Below are 23,403 nucleotides of genomic sequence, written 5' to 3'. Positions count from 1 at the left end.
CAATTTATTATGTTGAGTCTTGACACAACTGATTGTTTGGGTCGGGCAATGGGTAGAAGTGTGGTGCTTCAGTGCCATGCCTGGGAGAGGTCTACAGTCTTCTCTGGGGATGTCTAGGCATCTTTCATGGACCTGCCATATGATGGCTTTTGCCTCTTTGGCCAGAAAGTTGACTTGGCCCTGGAATGTTTTAAGCAGAGTCGTGCCACAGTGTGTTCCCTGGGGTTGTGTGCTTCTACCAGGCACCCAGGGTTTACAATACCACCAACGCCAGATCCTGCTACTGTCACAACCGCCCAAGCAATTTTGTGGCCCAGGCCGTGGCACCCAGAGACAAAGTTCAGGACATCATAGGCAATGTTCTGGTCAATTCCCCCCTACTCTCCGGCAGTCATAACAGCAAAACCACATAAGTGTGTCCTTTCAAAACACATCCTTCCTGAAGACTGGATCATACATTTGCTCCAAGGGTAGCAAGGCATCACTTCAGACACATTGGTCCTACAACTTGTCAAGCGGGCTACGCCTTTCCATTTCTTTCTACCCCACACACTTTACACCCACAACAATGAAGCAAACAGAGTAACACTTGTCCATTTTGCATCAGCAGATACAGACCCTTATGGCCAAAGAAGTCGTAGGAAGGGTCTGGCCCCAGAAGTAGGAACTGGGTTGTTCTCCTGCTTCTTCCTCGTGCCGAATGAAGGCCTTTGTCTTTGATCTCCGAACTTCCAATGCCTTCCTGTAGAACAAGAAATTCGATATGCTCATGCTGGCCCTGCTCTTGTCTGCCCTGAATCCAGGAGGCTGGATAGTAGTGTTGGAGTAGCAGGATGTGTGTTTATATTCACATCTGGCAGGCCCACATATGTTACTGTTAGTTCACAGTAGACCAGGAATATTTTCAGTTTGTTTTGCTCCCCTTTGGCCTTTAACAGTGACCCTGAGGGTTTCACGAAAGTGATGGTGGTGTTTGCAGCACACCTTGGGCGGTTGGGTGTACCAATCTTCTTCAAATACTTTTATGACTGACTGTTGAAGGCAGGCACTCCCCAGATAGTTGTAGACCACTTCCAGACGACGGTGAACCTCCTAACATTTTTGGGATTCACTATCAACGTGCTGAAGTCACACCTAACTCCTTCGCAGATGCTCCCGATCTTCGGAGCTGTCCTGGATGTGGTGCAGTTTTGGGCTATGAGCCCAATGTTTCAGCCTTTGCCCTGGATCTCATTGAGGATGGTGTTGAGGCTGCTGGGTGAGTTGGCCACCTGTGTCCTTCTAGGCAACCATGCCATATGGCACATGCAGATTAGGCAGTGGGGCCTGAAGGCCAGTTGGGCACAGCACCAGGGAAGTCTACTTGTTCCATCTAAGTTTCAGAGGAGACTGCAAAAGAGCTGTAGTGGAGGCTTCTGGATAACAAGCCCACTCAGACCGGACAGTGGTCATGGATACATAAATACTAGGCTGTGGAGGCCATCTGGAAGAGGTGGAGATCAGAGGAGTCTGGTCTCTGACGAAAACTCACCTCAAGATCATTTTGTTGAAGTTGTGAGCACTCTACTTTGCATTGAAGGCCTTCCTACCATCCTTCAATAGGAGGTTGGTACAGGTGCTCACAGACAACCCTACTACTATGTGGTATTGCAACAACTGTGGTGAATGTGGGGGCTTGTGTCTTGTCCGAAGAGGCTCTGTGCCTCTGAAAGTGACTGACTCACCAGGGGATTTCTCTGGACTTAATTAACCTGGCAGGATCCCAATATGCCAGGGCAGATGAATTTGGTCACTCTTTTCTAGCGGATCATACATGCCAGTTACACCTGGAGGTGGTGCCATGTGTTTTCCAGCACGGGGGAGAATCCTGGCTAGATCTTTAAACCACTGCAGAGAATGTGCAATGTAAGCATTTTTGTGTTCTAGAGTTCCCATGAAGGCTCTCTCCCGGAGATTTATTCTGCCTAGAATGGAGCTCAGGACTGCCGTATACCTCTGTGCCTCTAACCTTCCAGGCTCGATTTCTGAAGATCAAAACTGACCGGGCCCAAGTCATCTTGATGGGTGTGGACGATGTGGTATGCATAACTTCTGGCATGAGCAGCTGTCCTCCAATCAGGCTTCCGCTTCGAAAGGGTCTACTGTCATACCAGTCCTCTGAACTTTGCCCCTCCGTGTGTCGTGATTGGGTGGAGACGGCTAGTCTCGTCGGTGTACAAAACTGGTGCATACCGGGCGCTGAGAAAAGTCAGTGGCTTGGTGCAGCAACCGTCGGATTGACCGATTACAAGCTAAGCTGTCTGAAGTGTTTGTTTTATTGTTGGGATAGCAAGGACTTGCGTTGGCACTGTCAAAGGTTATTTGTTGGCTCTTTTGTTTTTGTTTTTTGGGGGGAGTCTGCTGGATCAGCCTTCTTTGTGTATCTTACCCGTTGTGATGAGATTTCTAAACGGCTTACATCATATGGTTCTGCAGAAGTTCGTTGTGATGCCACAGTGGGACTTGAATTTTCATTCTGAGTTGTCTCATGTGTACCCAATTTGAGTCAATGCACAGCTATCCCCTCTGTCTCGACCCTGAAAATGATGCTTCTTGTCACAATCATGTCATCTTATCACATGGGTGAGCAGCAGGCCCTCTTACGTTCAGCTGACTAGCATGATGTTCTTTGTAGTCAAACTTTTGTTGAGAACTTGGACTGCTTATCTGCCTAGGGTAGTAATACCTCTCCACGTCAGGCGGGCTGTCATTCTTCCAGCTTTCTTTTCCTCTCCTCTCCCCTGGAAAGACGAGGCGAGACGCCATCATTTGGACCCCAACAGATCCCTCAATTTCAACATTGATCATATCAATGACCATCTGGTGTCCGATCAACTCTTGTGGGCTTCCAAGGAGCAAAGAAGGGCAAGGCAGTTCAGAAAAGGACCATCTGTAGGTGGATAGTCCTCTGCATAAAAATCTGCTAGGTGCAAGCTAAGAAGCCGCTTCCTGAAGGATTGAGGGCTTGATCCACACAATCCAAGTCAGCTGCTAATGTGCTAGCCGCAGTGTCCCTGTTCTGGACAGTGGTGGCTGGTGACATTTGAAAGCAAAGGGGTGTAAAAGTTCTGCATGAGTGGCCTGTGGTGAGTAAACGTAGCGAGCGAGCCCAACTGTCATAAGGGGACAGGGGGGTTCTGCCCCCAGGAAAATGTTTTTAAAAAGTGGGCAAAAGGTGAATTTTCAAGCAAATTTGAGAAAACAAAAACGTTAAAGCTATTGTAAAAGTGTAGTTATGACATCAAGAAAGAGATTTCATATGATAGTGACATGGGTAGCTGCTTATTCAGGACTAGCTGATCTAAAAATAGATTGCCAATTGTAATCAGCACTGCACAGTAATGAACAGTAGTGATTGTGCCATGTGTTACTGCAGTATTTAAAGCCTAAGGCTTTAAATATTGCAGAAACTATTATGTTCGAAGCATATGAGCTGCAGGTTGTACAGTTTGCATAGATCGCCATCTGGTGTTGGGCTCGGATGTTTGCATGTTGTTTTTGTCTTCGAAGAAGTCTTGTAGTCACGAGGTTGGTGACTCCTTCGGTCGACAGTGCGCATGGGTATCGGCTCCATCGTTAAATTGTTTTTTTCCGCCATCGTGTTCGGATGTGACTTGCTGCGCTCCGGGTCGGTGTGGTTATCGAACCCCCTTCGACGCACAATCACAGCTAACCGACGGTATTGTCTTGATCGCGTTCCTTTTGACGTGCACCCTCGATGACGGCTTTCAAAAACTTTGACGCCTGCGAACTTCGACGCGGGCAGCTGGGCCTACCCGCGCCGGTAAAGATGGACATTGAATGAACGGACTCCTTTTAAGAAATGTCCCCAGTGTGGTGCTAAATTCCCACACTCGGACCTCCATCTCATTTGTAATCTGTGCCTCTCTCCAGAACATCGAGAGGACGACTGTGAGGCTTGTCTATCCTTCAAGTCCAAGAAGACCATCCAAGATCGTCGAGCTCAACGCCACGAGATGTCCCGAGGCACAGGTTCCATTCCGGATATCTTCCATCCAGGTACCGATAGCCTTCCGGAACCAGAACAAGAAGAACAGGTCCTGGACTCCGAAGCAGACGTCTCCGACACCGAAGATGACATCACACCGGCTCAAAGAGATGTGAGTACCGAGACGCCCGCCCCACCTAAGCCCATACCAAAGGCTCCGCTGACACCTTCGCCTCCGGGCTTAGGTCCACACCGTACAAAGACATTGAGCGCCCCGCCTCCGGGCCCGGCTCCGAAGGAAAAACAAAAGGCTTCCCGCTCTGACTCGAGCCAGCCACCTGGTCCCGAAAAACAATCTTAGGCGCCAAGAGCTAAGTCTCCCGAGATGCCGAGCCCCCCTCCGCCAGCAGTGGATAAACATTCGGCACCAAAACCGTCAAAAGACCCTTCGGCACCGAAGCAACCGGATAAGACCTCGGCACCGAAGCAGCCGGATAAGACCTCGGCACCGAAGCAGCCGGATAAGACCTCAGCACCGAAGCAGCCGGATAAGACCTCGGCACCGAAGCAGCCGGATAAGACCTCGGCACCGAAGCAGCCGGGTAAGACCTCGGCACCGAAGCAGCCGGGTAAGACCTCGGCACCGAAGCGGCCGGATAAGACCTCGGCACCGAAGCAGCCGGATAAGACCTCGGCACCGAAGCAGCCGGATAAGGCCTCGGCACCGAAGCAGCCGGATAAGACCTCGGCACCGAAGCAGCCGGATAAGGCCTCGGCACCGAAGCAGCCGGATAAGGCCTCGGCACCGAAGCAGCCGGATAAGGCCTCGGCACCGAAGCAGCCGGATAAGGCCTCGGCACCGAAGCAGCCGGATAAGGCCTCGGCACCGAAGCAGCCGGATAAGGCCTCGGCACCGAAGCAGCCGGATAAGGCCTCGGCACCGAAGCAGCCAGATAAGGCCTCGGCACCGAAGCAGCCGGATAAGGCCTCGGCACCGAAGCAGCCGGATAAGGCCTCGGCACCGAAGCAGCCGGATAAGGCCTCGGCACCGAAGCAGCCGGATAAGGCCTCGGCACCGAAGCAGCCGGATAAGGCCTCGGCACCGAAGCAGCCGGATAAGGCCTCGGCACCGAAGCAGCCGGATAAGGCCTCGGCACCGAAGCAGCCGGATAAGGCCTCGGCACCGAAGCAGCCGGATAAGGCCTCGGCACCGAAGCAGCCGGATAAGGCCTCGGCACCGAAGCACACGGATAATACTTCTGCACCGAAACAGCCGGATAGGACCTCGGCGCCGAAGACCTCCGAGCCGAAACCATCTAAAGAGAAGTCTTCCATAACTAAGCCTCCCAAGCAAAAACCTTCGGAGCCGAAACAATCCGCACCGAAGGCCTCGGAGCCAGGGAAAGCTTCTATATCGGACACTGTTGCTAAACAGTCAAGACCAGTTTCCAAAGACAATTCTTCCACGCCGAAGAATACTATCGATTCCGAAGAACTTTTTCTTCCAGATCCCATCAAGTTCTTCTTCCATTCTTTCGCATGTGGGGACACCCAAAAATAGATCTGTTTGCCACACATCAAAACACAAAATGCCCAAACTTTGCATCCAGGTATCCAAAGGCAATGCGTTATAGATGAATTGGTCAGGCAAATTTGCCTACACTTTTCCACCTCTCCCACTCATTCAGTTAGTGGTTCGGAAACTCAAACAACATTCCCTCACAATGATCCTAGTTGCTCCAACATGGGCAAGGCAACCATGGTTCGCAACTCTATTGGAACTATCAGTAGTACCACATCAAAAACTACACCTCTCGCCCAAACGGCGTACTCAAAACCATGGCGAGATAAGACACCCAGATCCCAATCAACTCAACTGGGCAATCTTACACCTGAAATCTGAGAGTTTGGATATCTCAATCTCCCACCAGAATGTATGAACGTTATCAAAGAAGCTAGACGCCCTACAACAAGGGCATGCTATGCGGCAAAATGGAAGAGAATCGTCATTTATTGCATGCACAACAAGATCAACCCACTAGATGCTTCCATTCAGAACATCATCTGTTACCTCTTGCATCTACAACAATGTAACCTAGGGTACACATCTATTAGGTTACATCTAGCCGCTATAGCCGCCTACTTACAAAACAGACAACACTTGTCTTTGTTTCAGTTCCTGCTATTAAAGCTTTTATGGAAGGACTTAAAAGAATAATTCCACCATGAGCTCCTCCCTCTCCGGTGTGGAACCTTAATGTATCCTTACCACACTAATGGGTCCGCCTTTTGAACCTCTCCACAAATGTGAACTACAGTGCCTCACCTGGAGAGTAGCCTTTCTAATTGCTATCACATCTCTCAGAAGAGTCCGTGAACGCCAGGCATTTACTGTACAAGAACCGTTTTTACAGATCCATCATAATAAAGTGGTTCTTAGGACAAACCCAAAATTTTTACCTAAAGTAGTATCTGCCTTCCATCTCAACCAGTCTGTTGAACTCCCAGTGTTTTTTCCTCAACCAGACTCAGTGGCAAAACGAGCTCTACACACCTTAGATGTGAAAAGAGCAATACTTTACTACATTGAAAGAACAAAATCCTTTAGAAAGACCAAACAACTTTGTGTGGCTTTCTCCCCATCTTATAAAGGTAATCCTATATCCAAGACAGGAATTGCAAGGTGGATTGTAAATATGCTACATCAAAGCCAAACACACGTTAACCATTGCCCCTAGAGCTCACTCAACACGCAAACTAGGGGCTTCTATGGCATTCTTAGGGAACATTCCCCTAGATGACATATGCAAAGCAGCAACTTGGGCTACACCACACACCTTCACAAAACACTATTGTGTAGATGTGCAGGCAAAACAACAAGCTAGTGTGGGCCAGGCTGTATTAAGAACACTATTCCAAACTACTGCAACAGATACAGGTAGCCACCGCTAAGAGGTAACTGCTGTATAGTCTATGCAAAGTGTACAACCTGCAGCTCATATGCCTCGAAAGGAAAATGCTACTTACCAGTATGCATCTGTTCTTGGCATGTAGAGCTGCAGAGTTGTACATGCCCACCCGCCTCCCCGGCTACCTCTATCTGTTCCAGTATTATCTTACTTAGATACATTACGCATGGACATCTTTCTACTTCTCACTACTCCATCCAACCCTACGTGGCAAAAACAGTCTAACGATGGAGCCGATGCCCATGAGCACTGTCGACCGAAGGAGGAGTCACCAACCTCGTGACTACAAGACTGCTTCGAACACAAAAACAACATACAAACATCCGAGCCCAACACCAGATGGCGATCTATGCAAAGTGTACAACTCTGCAGCTCTACATGCCAAGAACAGATGCATACTGGTAAGTAGCAATTTCCTTAACACATGATGACACACAACACAATCAATAACGTTTGATTTTTAGATGTTCTGTAACTGACAGCAACATAACCATCTCTAGCACATTTCAACTCTCACTGGTGTACGGTCTAAGCCCATGGTTAGACTGCAACCCACAACCATACACATATGAAACAAGCGTACATTCTTAATGCAGGCAATAGTCACTCCTTACCACCTCTAATGTACAGCACAGCCACCAAAACGAAACCAACTCCAAATAACACTGGTGTAATCTTATACTCTATATAGGAACTAAAGTTGGGCTAAGTGACAGCCCATAACTTCAATGTCCCTGTGTGAAATTCTAATATGCAGCCCAAACTTTCAGCTTGTCATCACCTGATAAAGTTGTGTAGAATCTAAATCCATATCAAGTAGGAGCCAAAGGTGGTTAATACATCAACTTTCAAATCTGTCCAAACATCGAGGTCACAATCTTGAATGCTTGGTCAACTGTAGCATTCATCATTCTACAGAGATGGAGGAAAGGATTAGCAATTTAGTTAAGGCATTTATTTTTTACATTTATCACATAAAGCCCTTTGGATAAAAGCCCTCCTTAGCAGTTAAACAGCCGCAGTCTGTGCAGGTAAGAGCAGTGGGGCTGGGTGGGGGGGATTTTGACAGTCGACAACGAGCCCCCCAACCCTGCCCCCCACATCCCAGATCCCCCAAAACCCCCCCCCCCCCCCCCCCCCCATCCTGCCCCACCGCTCCTACCTGTATGGGCTGTGGCTGCAGTTAAGTTATTAGACTCAAAAACATAAAACTTGTAAACACTAGCTACTCCTCCAAAATCTAACTTTCAACCCAGAACAATATTACACACACAAGTCCTAATTGTCACACAGAGTTTTAGGGCAACTGAACAGTTTTCAAAGTCCAGGTTGAAGCCAAACACAGAGAAAAATGGTCCCACTCTCAGCCCCTGCCTCATACATTAGTCCAACCTCATAATGGCATGCCTATTTATCAGCCCACTTTTGGGCTGGTACCTCCAGATACACCTCGCATCAGTTTACACTCCTCATGTACTCTGTCAACAAAGACCTCAACCAAGGCCCGACCAACAATCTGGCCATTGCGTATGTTATAGGTGTAGGTCATGTGAAAACTAGGCGCTTGCAGTGGCTTTAACATGGTAGTCTCATACACTGAGTGGATAGCTTCATGTCTTAGCATGCTACTACATCCATGCCCAGACATCAAACACACACTCACAGGAGAAAGCTAACACTATGTAAGAAGGACCATTTTTTTTTTAACTAGCTACGGTGAAATCACACCCAATCTCGTTATATGGAAATGCAAATTAATTGGACTTTAGAAATAATCTAGTAATTCCAAGACCGGATATCCTTTTAACCCATGAAGACTCAACAGGAGCAGCAGTTAGGACATCGGACTTCTTCTTTTTACCGCCTTCTGCTAGATCCAAGATACGAATGTGCCCAGACCTCGCAGAGAATGTCTTTCACTTAATTTTCTTCCCATTTTAGTTACAAACTTTCCTCTTGGTGACCTACACTTGAGACTCATAAAAACAGAAATACCTTGGCAGCTAGCACCTATCAATGCAGTGCATTACTTGACTGCTCCTCAAAGGCCATTTTCCCCAGGGAGGATTGTCCAGGTCAATCCCACTGACAAGAATTTAGAAGAAGTTCACCTCAGCACCCAATGCTTCAAGAGCCGAAGGGTCTTGCCCTAATTGCGCCTGCAGCATCATATCCACTTTTTCTAGTGCCGCATTAGCCATTCTGCCTCACGCTCTCGATTGAGAAGGGCGTGGTGTTTAACTGGGGTCTCATTAGCACGTTTTTGCCATATAGGTACAGGGTCTCGCTGAAGACGTCAAGTTTGCTTTGCACCTTTCTCATGCATCCGCTATAATCTTTTAGCTTCGCGGTCCCGCATGCGCCTCACTTTCCCCTCTTCTGGAGGTCTCACTGTTTTTCCTGCTTTTTTTGACTGTTCGCTCTCGCTTCTGAAACCTCACATCTACAGGCTCACTCTGCTGCCAGACTGCCCATTTGTGCATGCTGGATACTGTGTTTTCTATTAGTTTCCTGTATGCCTCAGTTATTGCGCACAAGTAAGACGCAGCATGGTAGACAGCACTGAAATTCATGTCGTGGGTATCCCAACTACTGGAGACATCACTAATGTTCTTGGTCCATGTCTGTGAGGTGAGGACCTCTGGCAACTTTTCACTGTTGAAGGTGGAATGGTTGGAGAATCGGGCACCACACACAGCACAGTTTGACTTCTGTATTGACTGGACAGACAGGCGGATGACTCATTGTCATCAGGAAGACCATCGTCCAGTCAAGGATTTCCACTAACAGGCTATTGCATTCTGGGAGTTGTAGTCTTGATTCATTGTCATCCTGCGGGGGTCATTATCCAATTACTAGGCCCTGGGTCGCTGCTGAGGAGTTATTGACAAACCGCTCTTAGCCAAGATGGGTGAGTTCCACCCTCAGGCTTCACCGCCACGACAGGGGCACTCCACAGACACAGCACGCGAAGGGCTGCCGTGCTAATGAAGTTGTGAAGTAATTGTAAAATTAAAAAACGCCAACATGTAGGAGTTTTGTGGCACAGAAAACAAGGGAAACAGGCAGAGACTGAGCATTGTTATTCAAGTAACATTCCTCCCAGTAACTTCCTGCCGATTTAAGGCAAATACAAATCATTTGAAACTATCCTGCTTCCTTAGGAGACGGCACAATTCTTACCTGAACATTTCTTGCTCAGAATTCCGGCGGAGCTGTCTCCGGGCATTCATTATGGAACCTTGCAACCATGCTTTATTGAATAGCTTGGCCCTCCAGTCCCTTCCCCGTGTCTCCTGACTCTGAGCCAATCTAGATGCTGCTCCCTTGTTGTTTTGTCAGTAAACAGCATGAGAGCAGTGCAAAGATTGGTTCGGTCAGGCTAGCCCAGCGCTCCTTAGGCGACGTGGGGGATTTGGCTCTAATCCCCCAGCCTCCTAACATTCCGCAAATCGAGGGTTCAAGTGCGCATGTCGGGCTGGGCACAGTAAGGCACCTGTCCAACCCAGCATGCACACTTTACTCCAAGGCCAAGCTGTCACTCTAAACCTGTCAGTTAAGCTCCACCCACGGCCACCCTCACTCATTCTAAAACTGAATGGCAAACTCACCTGTGCTGCAATAAAGCAAGCAGTGCACTGCTAGGCGCTAGGGAAAAAAATGATTGAATCACAGCATGTTACTTACCTTCAGCTATGCTCTTTTTGGTGGCTAAAAGCAGATTCCTCAAAGATCCTCCCCGTTCTGGGATATGGACTCTTTCCCCCTGTAAAATGTCTCAGATTAGAGAACTGTGCACTGGTCAAGCCAATTTGCAAATCGGCTCTGTCTATGGACGCTGACATGGCTTTGAAAGCAACTGACATCAGCACGCTGTGTGGCTCTTATATGCAGCCCTGCTCTACACTTTGAAGCGAGATGAAGTCAGTATGGAGTTATACAACTTTCCAAATAAAGTCTGACCCCTCACAAGCTGAGGGAATCTGCGATTAGACAGAGAATCGAGCAGAAAGAGCATTACCAAAGGCAAGTAACTTGATCTTCTAGTCCCTAGGCAACTCTATATGTATGTCTAGCAATTTGATTTTAGTTTTTTGCATGCACATACTACTAGGTGTGCACTTTGTAGTCTATTGTTAATGGCTGAAAGAGTGCGGCGTTTTTATAGCATACTGTGGCCCAAAAGCCTCCTAGTGCTAGGAACACATAAACAAAACACATTAAGTTAACCCCTTCCCCGCTCATGACGGAACCACTCCGTCATGAGCCACGGTTGCCGTGTGCTCATGACGGAGTAGTTCCGTCATGCCGCGACCGTTGGCGGCCGCTCCTCCCACGCGGCGCTGTTTCCCCGCCTGTGCGGGGGGACAATGCAACTGGGCGGAGTCATGACGGAACCACTCCGTCATAAGCACAGCTCAACCGTGGCTCATGACGGAGTGGCTCCGTCATGAGCACAGCGCCACCGCGCTGCCCCCCCCCACACCCCCCAGCGCTGCGGCGGAATTCCCGCCGCAGCGAAGGGGTTAAACAACCCTAATCAAACAAGCCCAGTGACTCCCTAGTAACCTTAAGGTCAGTAGTAAACTTTTAAGCAGTTGAGGATCAATGACAAATACTCCCCCCCCCCCCCCCCACCCCCCCCCCCCCCCCACCTGAGCATTCCCTTTTGAAAATCAGGGCACCACTAGGAGCGACATTGCTCCTGACTGGAGATGTCTATTTGGAATATAATGCTTTAGTTAGGCTTGCAACATTGGGGCAGAATCATAAAAGTCTTGATACACCTTGCTTAAGTTGCCAGTTAGCCAACAGGTCATAAATCCGACCTGTTGCCTAACTGACAGGTAATGATTTTCAAAAGGCTTCATAACACCTAAAGCTCTGCTTCTAGATGTTGATTTTGTGACTATTGAAATATCCTCTTAGCTGATGTTTTGGGTGCAAAAGAAAGAGCTCCATAATGAAGTGATTCCTGATAATGTAAAAATGCAATACTGCCTAGGTTTCTGTTGTGAATTATAAAGTGCAACATCTGATGAACTCCAAACCTGAATAAAGTGCTAATAACCTTTGCATAACTAACAAAGCCATGTCTGTTCCTTAGACAGCCTACATCTTCTACAGAGGGACAGCCTGGGAAAGGGGGAATTCTCCATCACTCCCATCTCCACTCAATGGAAGTGCTTAATTCCTAAGGAACAACACTTCAGTAAATTTATCACCCAGTTAGCAGTAAGTAAATCATCTCCACAGCAGAGTTTTACAGAAAATGGTTGATTTTCTGTGCCCCTTCACCTGCTTTGTGGACACTAATGCTTGACTCTAGCTATTTAGCAGAATCGAATGGAGAGCTGCAATGCTTAACTTTGCAGCCATTGGTGCCTCCAGAATTAGACCAAGGAATCTTTCTTCATTGCAGAAGCCCATTTGAACCACACTTTGTGTTTCAGTGGGACTAGGTGATGTTGAGGACTCCTCCCCCTTTTGTTCCACAAGTGATGAGGACAGTAGTGTGTTCGAGGCATGTGAGCTGTAGATTACATGCTTTGCATAAGATCGCTATCTAGTGTTGGGTCTGGATGTTTGCACTTTGTTTTTCTTGGAAAAAGTTTTCCTAGTCATGAGGTAGGAGACTCCTCCCTTAGGTGATAGTGTGCATGGTTATCGACTCCATCTTCAGATTGTTTTTTTCTGTCATCTGGTTCGGCGCGTATTCCATTCACACTCCATGGTAGTGTTTCCGTTCGCGTTCCCCTTTCTTTGCGGATCGTGATTCCTGAAGAAAACTTCAATTGGAAAGCTCATGGTAGGCCGTTCGGGTCTAGTCCCTGGTTCAAGTTGCAGTCGATGGAACAAACTCCTTTTAAGTTCTGTCCTCGGTGCCACTGACTCATATGAGGAGTGCAATTTTTGCTTGTCACCCGACCACAAAGAAGACCACTGTGACGCGTGCTGAGCTTTCTGCTCCAAAAAGACACTTCGCGATAGTCTGGCTTTACGACGCGACATGCATAGACAACAAGCAGGTTCCATTCTGGACCTGTTTGGACCTCAGTTGGAAGAGGAGGAAGGCGAGGAACCCATCGTAGCCAATGAGGAACAGGAAGACATCTTTGTTTCCGAAGATAGCTCCGATGAGGATGAAGACATCCTGCAGGGACAACGTACTGTGAGTATAGCCCCTACCTCGCCCCATCTTCCACTTCCATCGAAGAAGGCTCCACACCAACCTGCGCTCTCGGGCTCCGGTGGGCGCTGAGAACAAGATTCCGAAGCCCCGCCGTCAGGCTGGGCATCGAAGCATACTAAAAAGCCTTCCGGCTCCGAAAAGCCCCATGCCAAATCGGGCAACGAGCCAAAGACTTCAGGGCCGAAGAAAAAGTCTGGTACCGAACATTCTCAGTCGGCAATGTGTCAGAAGGTGGTTCTGACACTATGGGCCTCCCGGATTTTTTGCTTTTTGAGCACCTAATTGTTGAGCTTTTACTGTGGGGGAGCCTCATAAGTTGGGACTCACCCACAGTAAACTCAGAAAGAAAGAGACTGCATGGGGATTTTACTGGTGTCCCCCTGGCTTGACCAGGCCACTGCGCAGCAGCTGGAGTAAGGAACACCGGGCTGGTTACATGCAGACACAGGTGTACATGCGTACGCACACATGTAGGGGCTGCGCAGGGGAGATTCCTAGCGTGCGCAGTCCAGGAGCAGCTACAGAGTGAATGGTGTGGCAGGACTTATGCAGACTTGGGTGGTGACATGGAATAGGCTTTATACACTGGGAAGGAACATGCCAGGGAAAGTCAGTGTGTTTTACTGGTTTTCACTTCATTATTCCCCTATGGGGATGTGGAGCCCATGGGCTAGATTAACTTCCATAAGGCCTACAGATTCCAGACACGCACTAAAGTCCACTGTAGCAGATGTGAAAAGAAGTATTCTGCAGAGTCCAAAGTCATATTTGTACTACGTTTGGGTCATACAGAACTGTCATATTGCTCTGAGCCAGCCGTAACCAGACCCTGGCTGAGGGCTGACCTCAACTGGATGGATTGATAACCTTTCTTCCACAAGCTAAGGCCTCCTCTCCACGAAGAGAAAATGGGTGGGGCTACAGGCTCATCCATCGGCAGCTATCACTGGGTGCCAGGCACCAGGCTGCACCAAGGAGGGAAGCCAGCTAGGGGTAAGGGGCTTTTTCTGAGAGACCATGTGGCCAGAGACACTGGACAACGCCATTTTGTACAAACCCAGAGGCTGGACAAGGAGGAGGGAGCAGGGGCAGGGAAGTGATGTGTCGCTGTTTGATAGGACAAACAGAGACTTCCTGCCAGCCCCCTACTCAACTTTTAAAAAGTGCTTGCACAGGAAGAGAAGCTCTCTCTGGGGTGTGGTCTGCTGAGGCGGAAGGTTCTGGAACCTGGCAATGGGCAGTTGGAAGGAGGAACCCCATGACTGCACCCCAGGGTCCTAACAGCGCCAGAAGATGAGCCCAGGACCGGTGTGCAGGAGCAGGGGCCTCTGCGCAGGAAGAAGAGAGGCCCCGGAGGAGAGCCAGGCGAAAGGCTGGCGCAGGGAGCCAGTGAAAACCACTCCCTGCAGAATGCACCCTCTTGGAGACCAGGAGGGCGAAGGAGAGTGCTCCCAGTGGCTGGGGAGCGCCAACAGGAACAAGAAGATGCAAAAATGGGGCAGATGGGACTCCCAGGGGCTGAGATATGGCCCCCGGAAGGTAGGTGACCTTTGACCCATAAGCAGACCGACGACGAAGCGCGTGGGGCTCCGCCGCCGGTCTCAGAGATACCCCAGGGTGGGTCAGGTCCCCAGGGGCTGCCCCCAGAAGAAGGGAAACCGGGGAGCGCCGTTGTGCTCCCCGAGAAAGTGCCCTGCAGGGGGGGCCAGGAGCCCACCCTGGCCCCCACCGAAGATGGAGACGGGGGAGCGCCCCTCTAAGAGGTCTGTAGGAGCCCGGGACCCCATCCCCAGGCCCTGAAGTCAAGCCGGGGAGCGCCATCGCGCTCCCCGTGAAGATATTCCCCTGGGGGGCCAGGAGCCCACCCTGGCGCCCGCCGAAGAATCGTCGGGGAGCGCTGTCGCGCCTCCCGTGATGAGGAGGAGGGGCCCGGGACCCTATCCCTGGGCCCCGAAGCAAAGCCGGGGGAGGGGGGGGGGGGGCCGTTGCGCCCCCTGTGTAGATGGCCCGGGACCCCATCCCCAGGCCCCGATGTGAGAGAAAAGGCAGGAGGAGTGCTGTCGCACTCCCCCGAGGTCCAGGAGGACCCGCAGGATTCCCAGCGTCTGCCCGCCAGAGCAGGCAGACCCGAAGAGAGGCACCGGCTCCCGCGGCCGCACAGAATAGTGCTTGCTGGGCGGGGAGCCGGCGGGGGTGGGCTTCCCGGGCTGCCCTCCACCGAATGGGCATGCGGGGGCCCCGGGTGGAACCGGGACCCCCAGAACGATCGAAGGAGGTGCGAGGGGCCCGGGTGAGACTGGGCCCCAGAAAACCGAAGGAGCGGCCGGGTGTGGGCTCCCCGAGCCACCTACATTCACCTGGGGGTCCGGGTGGGACCGGGCCCCCCAACGAAGCCTGGAGAGGTGGCGAAGCCATGGCGGTGCAATCGCGGCTCTCCCCAACGCAGCGGGGGAGCCGCTGCTACAATATTCTCTGCAAAAGAGGAATCGTCCCATAATGCCTTGCAGGCCAGGATCGGCCTGCAAGGTAAAACCAGCGTTTTCACTGCTTGTGGTGGCCCCAGGAGAACGGGGTCACCACCATATGTGTGCAGAGGTGTTGGGGGAGCTGCTGGAGAAGCACAGTCTCCCCCCTGGCACGAAGAGGAGCCCCCCCCCCCTCTAAGTCACATGGGGACTTGAAAATAATAACCCCTCAAGGGCTTAGCCAGCATTTAACACCTTTTGGGCTGGAACTTTTGTTCTACAGCTGAGGGTGTATTGAGAAGTGCATAAAGGAGTGAAGGGCTGAGTTGGGGATGTCTGGAGAAGGGCATCCCCTGGAGGTGTAGAGGTGTAATTGCACCAGACATTCTTTTACTAAGGTTATCTCTTTTACAGGGACTGAAGGTCACATGTGTAATGTGAAGTGCCTGTGTAAGGGGTTATGTTGTCAGACATTCCTGCTAGGGTGTCTAGCTCTATATGCGTAACCCTGTGATTTCATCTTTGATGCCTTTAGGGGCTGTAATTGCAATGCATTCTAATGATTCCCAAATGTGACGAGTACTGTCATTCTAAAGTGATGCTTATACATGTATTCTTGCTGCTGCGCTTAGGTGAAGAGCCCAGACTGCTCGCCCTTAAGATGTAGAGGTGTATACTTCATGGTCAGTAGGAAATGCTCAATCAGGGTTGTGTGTCACCAAGGCAGGGTTACCTATTTTAAATGCTTATTGTGATAATGGGGGTTCGCCACTGGGATGGTGCCAGTGCACAGGGCCCTTGCTCCAGGTTATATTCAACTAACTGCATTGGGGGCAAGATGATGTGCATACACGAGAGTGGTGGTACTAGCCCCCCCTCCCCTTGCGGGAGGAGTGGAGATGTTATGCAATGTCACAAAGTAATTCCAACAGCTTACGTATATTTGTAAATTGGTGCATGGTATTCAGTAGTGTGTGTGTTTAATAAATGTACTCTTACTTTTATAAAGCAAAGTACAGATTGGACAATCAATTATTGAGGGTTATTTTTGCGCACCTGCAAATGGCGATTACTAGCCCACACCACCTCCCTTGAGTAAGCCTCAGACTGCTCTGCAACGCTACCCTCCGAGAGTCAAGCGCTACAATTGGGTGTTTGGTTTCCAGTGAAGGACAAATGTAGTCAGGTTATTTGTGCAGGCATCACAGATGCTGCCTCGTTTTCCAACACAATGAAACCACTTTGGATCCGAAAACCCTGGCGAAGAAACCATCGGCGTCGAAGCATTCGGAGCCAAAACACACTGAGACGCCCAAGTCACCAAAAAACTTGTTTCCGGCGATCCAATCGACAAACCAGAACCGAAACAAAAATTCCTGGTTATACACCCAAAGACTGGACATATCACCACTAAAGTGACTTTAAAAAGAGGTGCTACTACAGACATGCCTTTGAAGAAGAGAACTGTTGGGACAAATCCTTCCCCTCCTACTCCTCCTCTTCCTCTTCCTTCACCTTCTCTACCCCAGACTATACCTGAGCACTCACCGCCACACACACCTGACAATCAGGGTGATGGGGATGGAGATAACAATGATGACAATCAGCCTGGGGACATGTGGGATGACTATAATACTGGTTCTCCCACTGATAACGACCCGGACATGTATCCTACCAAGCCCTCTCCACCAGATTACAGTGTAGGGTTTGTAGAGTTTTTAAGTAGGGCTGCTACTTACCATGGAGTCCCACTACACAAAGAATCCCTTGAGGAGGATTTTCTTTTTGAGACTCTACAAAACACAAAAATCTACTCACATGTTGCCCATGTTGAAAGGCATGACCAGACATGTAGATGACATTTTTAAGGATCCTGTTAGAGCAAGTATCCTTAACCCAAGGGTAGATAAAAAATACAAGCCTACCCCATCAGATCCAGTATACATAAAAGGTCAACTACCATTAGATTCACTTGTAGTTTCTAATGCACGGAAGAGGGCAAACTCCCAGACTACTGGAGACGCACCACCACCAGATAGTCGAAACTCCTTGATGCTTCAGGGAAAAGGATAGCTACCCAGGCTACTAACTTCTGGCGAATTTCCAATACACAATCATTACTAACACGCTATGACAGCGCAAACTGGGATGAAATGGAGCAACTCATCCAGTTTCTCCCTTAAGAACACAAATCAAAGGTGCAAGACCTGGTTCGTTAGGGGCAGTTAATTTCTGACAACCAAATTAGATGCTACGGATACGTCTGCCAGAGCTGTAAACACTAGTATTCTTTTAAGAAGACATGCCTGGCTGCGCATATCAGGGTTTAAACCGGAGGTTCAAACTTCCATTTTAAACACACACTTTGACAAGGAACACCTTTTTGGACCGGTGGTAGACACTTCTTTGGATAAAATGAAGAAAGATGCTGAAGTGGCTAATCCATGGGAGCACTTCAGTCTCCACAAGGGCGTGGTTCCTTTTGTCGCTCCTTTTATAGGGCAGGATCTAAAACTACTTCCTCAGACACTGCGCCCACCAATAAAAGGGAAATAACCAGCCCTCAGGTTCCAAGGGTTTCTGTTGAGGCAATTACAGAGGAAACAAAGGCAGAGGTAGAGGTTCCAACACACGTACCTCACCATCCAATACAAAACAGTGACTTGCCCATAGTTCCCCATACCACTTAACACCTGTAGGGGGAAGACTGTCACAATTTCTACCAAAGTGGCTGTCAATTACTACAGACAAATGGGTTATCCAAATTATCCGTTCTGGTTACGGCCTGGAGTTCATCAGCGCTTCGCCAAACATTCCCCCATGGTCGCAGACTTCCACCGGATCACCTTGACCTTCTCACACAGGAAGTACAACCCCTGCTACTAAAACAAGCCATAGAGCCTTTACCACCTCAACACAAAGGGTCAGGTGTGTACTCCTTTTACTTTCTAATTCCAAAAAAGGACGGCTCTCTCAGACCCATACTGGATCTTCGAGAACTCAACCTTTACATACAGTCAGACCACTTCCACATGGTAACACTGCAACAAATACTGCCTCTTTTGCAAAATGGCGATTTCCTTTCTACTCTAGATTTAAAGGACGCCTACTTTCATATTCCAATCTATCCAGCTCACCGCAAATTTCTCAGGTTTATGGTAGCAGGTCAACACTACCAATTCAAAGTGCTCTCATTCGGAGTCACCACGGCCCCCAGAGTCTTCACATAATGTCTGGCGGTAGTAGCTGCGCATCTCAGAAGACAAAGCATACTTGTCTTTCCCTATCTGGACGACTGGCTCATCAAAACCAGCACATACCAGCAATGTTGCAAGCACAATTCACTATCCATTCAGCTGCTTCAACAGCTAGGTTTCTCAGTCAATGTGTTAAAAATCACATCTAGAGCCAAACCAAGTTCAAGATTACCTAGGAGCCACTTTAGATACTCGAAAAGATCTAGCGTTTCCCAATGCAGCCAGAATTCAAAACATTCAAGCGCTCATTCTCAAATTTCAACCCACTCAGTCACTTCCAGCTCGAGTGTTAATGCAACTGCTGAGAATGATGGCATCTTGTATCATGATAGTTTCTCACGCCAGGCTACGCATGCGTCCACTTCAAGAGTGTTGAGCCAGTCAGTGGAACCAGTCTCAAGGTCTATTAACCGATTTAGTGTTGGTAAGTGGCCGTACTCATCGCTCAAAAGGGCGGTCGTTCATAGACCCGATTCCACACACAGTGTTCACAAAGGATGCATCCCTTACTGGCTGGGGGGCTCATCTTCAACAACACACAGTGCAAGGACTGTGGAGTCGTCAGCAAAGGATGCCCCACATCAATCACATAGAGCTCATGGCAATCTTTCTAGCTCTCAAAGCCTTTCAAGATCACCTGTCTGGCAAAGCAGTGTTAGTCCGAACAGACATGACAGCTATGTATTACATACAAAAACAGGGTGGGACGCACTCTCTCCAACTGTCCCACTTAGCCCAGGACATATGGAAGTGCGCTATTCACCTCACCACAACATTTATCTCCTAGCGGAACACCTCCCAGGAGTCAACAATCAGATTGCGGACCTCCTCAGCAGACCGAGAAATCAAATACATGTGTGGGAACTTCACCCTCAAGTTCTCCAACCATACTTCCAAGCTTGGGGAGTCCCTCACATAGACCTGTTCGCAACACCCGAAAACCCAAAATGCCAAAGCTTAGCCTCCAGGTATCCACACCCTTTATCCAAAGGCAATGCTCTATGGATGAACTGGTCAGGGATATTTGCTTACGCTCTTCTGCCTTTCCAACTCATTCCATCAGTGGTTTGGAAACTCAGGCAAACATCTCTCACGCTAATACTAGTAGCTCCAACATGGGCCTGTCAACCCTGGTTCACAACCCTGTTGGAACGCTCTCTGGTACTACACCAAAAATTACATTTGACTCCCAGTCTCCTCACACAGAGCCATGGAGAAATCAAACACCCAGATTCCAAACAACTGAACCTTGCGATCTGGCTCCTGAAGTCATAGAGTTTGGTTATCTCAACCTTCCACCAGACTGAATGAACATTATTTTTTTGATATTCAAATTTTTATTGTTTTTAAAACACATAAAACAATTCAGCAAATACACGGAAATCATTGGTTTGCATTCCTTTTTAAAAGCAGTGTAATCCACTATCATGACCCCTATAAGACATAGAGGGGACTGGGTTAATCAGGACCCTCCACATTGCCCAGCCACTTCCCCCACACACTACAATATTTCTTGGCGCACCCCTTGGGCATTTAAAGGGTTTTCTCCTGGGTCGCGCACCAGTCCACCCCTCTGCGCCACCTCCCCAGTTTCGGCGGGTCGGGGCTTTTCCAAGCCGCCGCTATGTCCTGCTTGGCCACCATCATAGCTGTATTAAAAAATAACTTTTCGTTTCTGGACCTGTCCAGCCCATCCTTGATCCCCAACAATGAGTGACATGGATCATGAGGAACCTCCCAGCCCAATACCTCTGTTAGCTCCACCTCAATAGATCCCCAGAAGTGTTCCAGGCGGGGGCACAACCAAACCATGTGGAGGAAGTCAGCCGGGGCGTGGGTGCATCTCGTGCATGACGCATCTGGGCGCAAGCCCGCTCGATAAAGGCGCTGGGGAGTGAGATACGCAGCATGTAGGTAATAGAGCTGAATCCGCTTGAGTTTGGCAGAGACGGTGACTGTTCTGGGGGTCATGAGGGCATCACGCCAATCCACCTCGTCAAGGGGGTCCACCCATTGAGCCCTCAACTTTGTATGAACATTATTAAAGAGGCCAGAAAGCCTACCACAAGGGCCTGCTACGCAGCCAAATGGAAGCATTTTGTCATCCATTGCAATAACAATCACATCAACCCCCTTGATGCTTCCATACAGCACATACTGTGCTACCTATTACATTTGCAATAGTCAGCATTGGCCTATACATCCATCAGACTGCATCTTGCTGCCATAGCAGCTTACCTTCAAAATAGGCAGCATTTATTGCTATGTCGAGTGCCTGTCATCAAAGCTTTCATGGAAGGGCTAAAAAGGGTAATACCACCAAGACTTCCACCTGTCCCAGTGTGGAATCTTAACATTGTCCTCACAAGGTTAATGGGTCCACCTTTTGAACCCATGTACAAATGTGAACTACAGTTCCTCACTTGGAAAACAGCTTTTCTCAATTCAGTCACTTAATTGAGGAGAGTGGGTGAACTGCATGCATTAACCATAAAAGAACCCTTTTTCCAATTACACAAAGATAAAGTAGTTCTTTGTAACAACCCCAAATTCCTACCTAAGGTGCTATCTGCATTTCACATCAGTCAGTCAGTTGAATTACATGTGTTCTTCCCTCAACTTGACTCTGTTGCAGAACAAGCTCTACATACCTTAGATGTCAGAAGAGCTCTTTTGTATTACACTGAAAGAACAATCATTTTGTAAAACCAAACAACTCTGTCGCTTTTGCACCACCTCACAAGGGCAACTCTATCTCCAAATCAGGTATTGCTAGGTGGATTGTTAAATGTATACAGATGTGTTATGCAAAAGCCAAAAGGACTCTAACAGTACCCCCTAGAGCACATTCCACTCACAAGCTGGGTGCTACTATGGCTTTCTTAGGGAATATCCCTATTGCTGATATCTGCAAAGCTGCAACATGGTCTACACCACACACATTCACCAAACACAACTGTGTAGATGGGTTAGCAAGACAACAAGTTAATGTGCTTCAAGCAGTACTTAAAAGGTTATTCCAGAAAACTCCACCAGTTACAGGATAGCCACCGCTTCGGGGAGACTGCTGTATAGTCTATGCAAATCATGTGATCTACAGCTCACATGCCTCAAACAGAAATTGCTACTTACCCAGTATGCATCTGTTCTTGGCATGTAGAGCTGTAGAAGCTCATGTGCCCACCCACCTCCCCGGGTACCTGTAATTGCTGTAGTTCTCTCTTTACTATACATACTTACGCATGGACATCTCTTTTCTTTACTACTACTCCATTCTCTTACCCACTGCGGAAAACAATCTGAAGATGGAGTCGATGACCATGCGCACATCACCTAAGGGAGCAGTCCCTTACCTCGTGACTAGGAAAACTTCTTCCAAGAAAAACAAAGTGCAAACATCCGGACCCAACACTAGATGGCGATCTTATGCAACGCATGAGATTCTACAGCTCTACATGCCAAGAACAGATGCATACTGGGTAAGTAGCATTTTCCTTTTCTTACAGCCTTCTTTCTAAGCCCTTTCCCCGTTATTAACAGCCGCCTGCGCACCCTCAGTCAGAAGATATCTAGATCTGGGCAGAGATCGTGGAGTTCTGCTACACGGAATTCCTCAGAGCACCCCAATAACTGTGCTAGACTCTCTGGAATTCCACGAGTGGGCGGAGCTGCTCCTCCACCCATTCGTGCTACCTTTTTGATGTTTGTCAACACTTCACGCATTCTCGCACACTACGAGTTTCCCAGCTATAGGATGGCTTTAATTAAACCTATGGTGTTTGGTATCTAACACCTTGTCTTGATAAATGCATACTGATACCTGTAGTGGATTTATTAAGACATACACCCAGAGGGCACCTTAGAGGTGCCTCCTGAAAATCCTACCACTATCTAGTGTGCTGGCTTACCAGTATCGTCTAGCCTGCCAGCACCGACCTGCTTCTGAATGTGAATGGCACCATGATGGGAAAATCTGCTCAAGGATGTAGCCGCAATCACTGGCGTTCGCTTGCGCTCTCTGTCTTCAGAAACAAAGCACCGGATGTTGCTGGCAGAGCCTAAATCCGCGTTAGCAGCCTGCAAGTTTCGCAAGCGCTCGCGGGCGGTCGACAGCTCTCGCTGGTGGCTGCCAAATCTCACCGGCGCTTGTAAGCCAACCCCCATACTTGTCGCGCTCGCCAGTGCGGGCAGAAATCCGGCTTGAGCACTCCAACTGAAAATAAATTCCACTATGAGGCGGATTACAGAATTTATCGGGAACTCCGCATTTACTGCAGAACGCAGACTTCCTGATTTCTGCAAATTCTGCAAGTGGAGCAAAATCTTACGCCCAGGCCTAAAACATATCTCAGATTAGCTCCTATTTTAAAATTGGAAAGTGGCAGGAGTGAACACCTGCACAGGGGAATGGGTGGGACCGATTATGACCCACATAAGTTTTAATTTGAAAAGCTAACAAAGCATATGTTGATGATGTGAGAGAGCTGCCATAAAGGTACATGTATCCATCACTTATAGGAGTACATTTGCT

The 23,403-nt window shown here is 48.8% G+C and overlaps 1 protein-coding gene and 1 pseudogene across 10 annotated transcripts in view; one reads left to right on the top strand and one right to left on the bottom strand.

Annotated features, from left to right (window-relative positions):
• The window catches only part of XPO7 (exportin 7), a 598,229-nt gene that overhangs the window by 369,088 nt on the left and 205,738 nt on the right, over window positions 1–23,403 (top strand). The gene's annotated exons all lie outside the window — the stretch shown is intronic.
• On the bottom strand, window positions 9,054–23,036 carry LOC146785132 (zinc finger protein 821 pseudogene; annotated as a pseudogene).

Source organism: Triturus cristatus, chromosome 11, assembly GCF_964204655.1.
Source record: "Triturus cristatus chromosome 11, aTriCri1.1, whole genome shotgun sequence".
Taxonomy (NCBI): Eukaryota; Metazoa; Chordata; class Amphibia; order Caudata; family Salamandridae; genus Triturus; species Triturus cristatus.
Note: the sequence above shows the minus strand (reverse complement) of the source record. Positions and strands in the feature narration are given on the sequence as shown.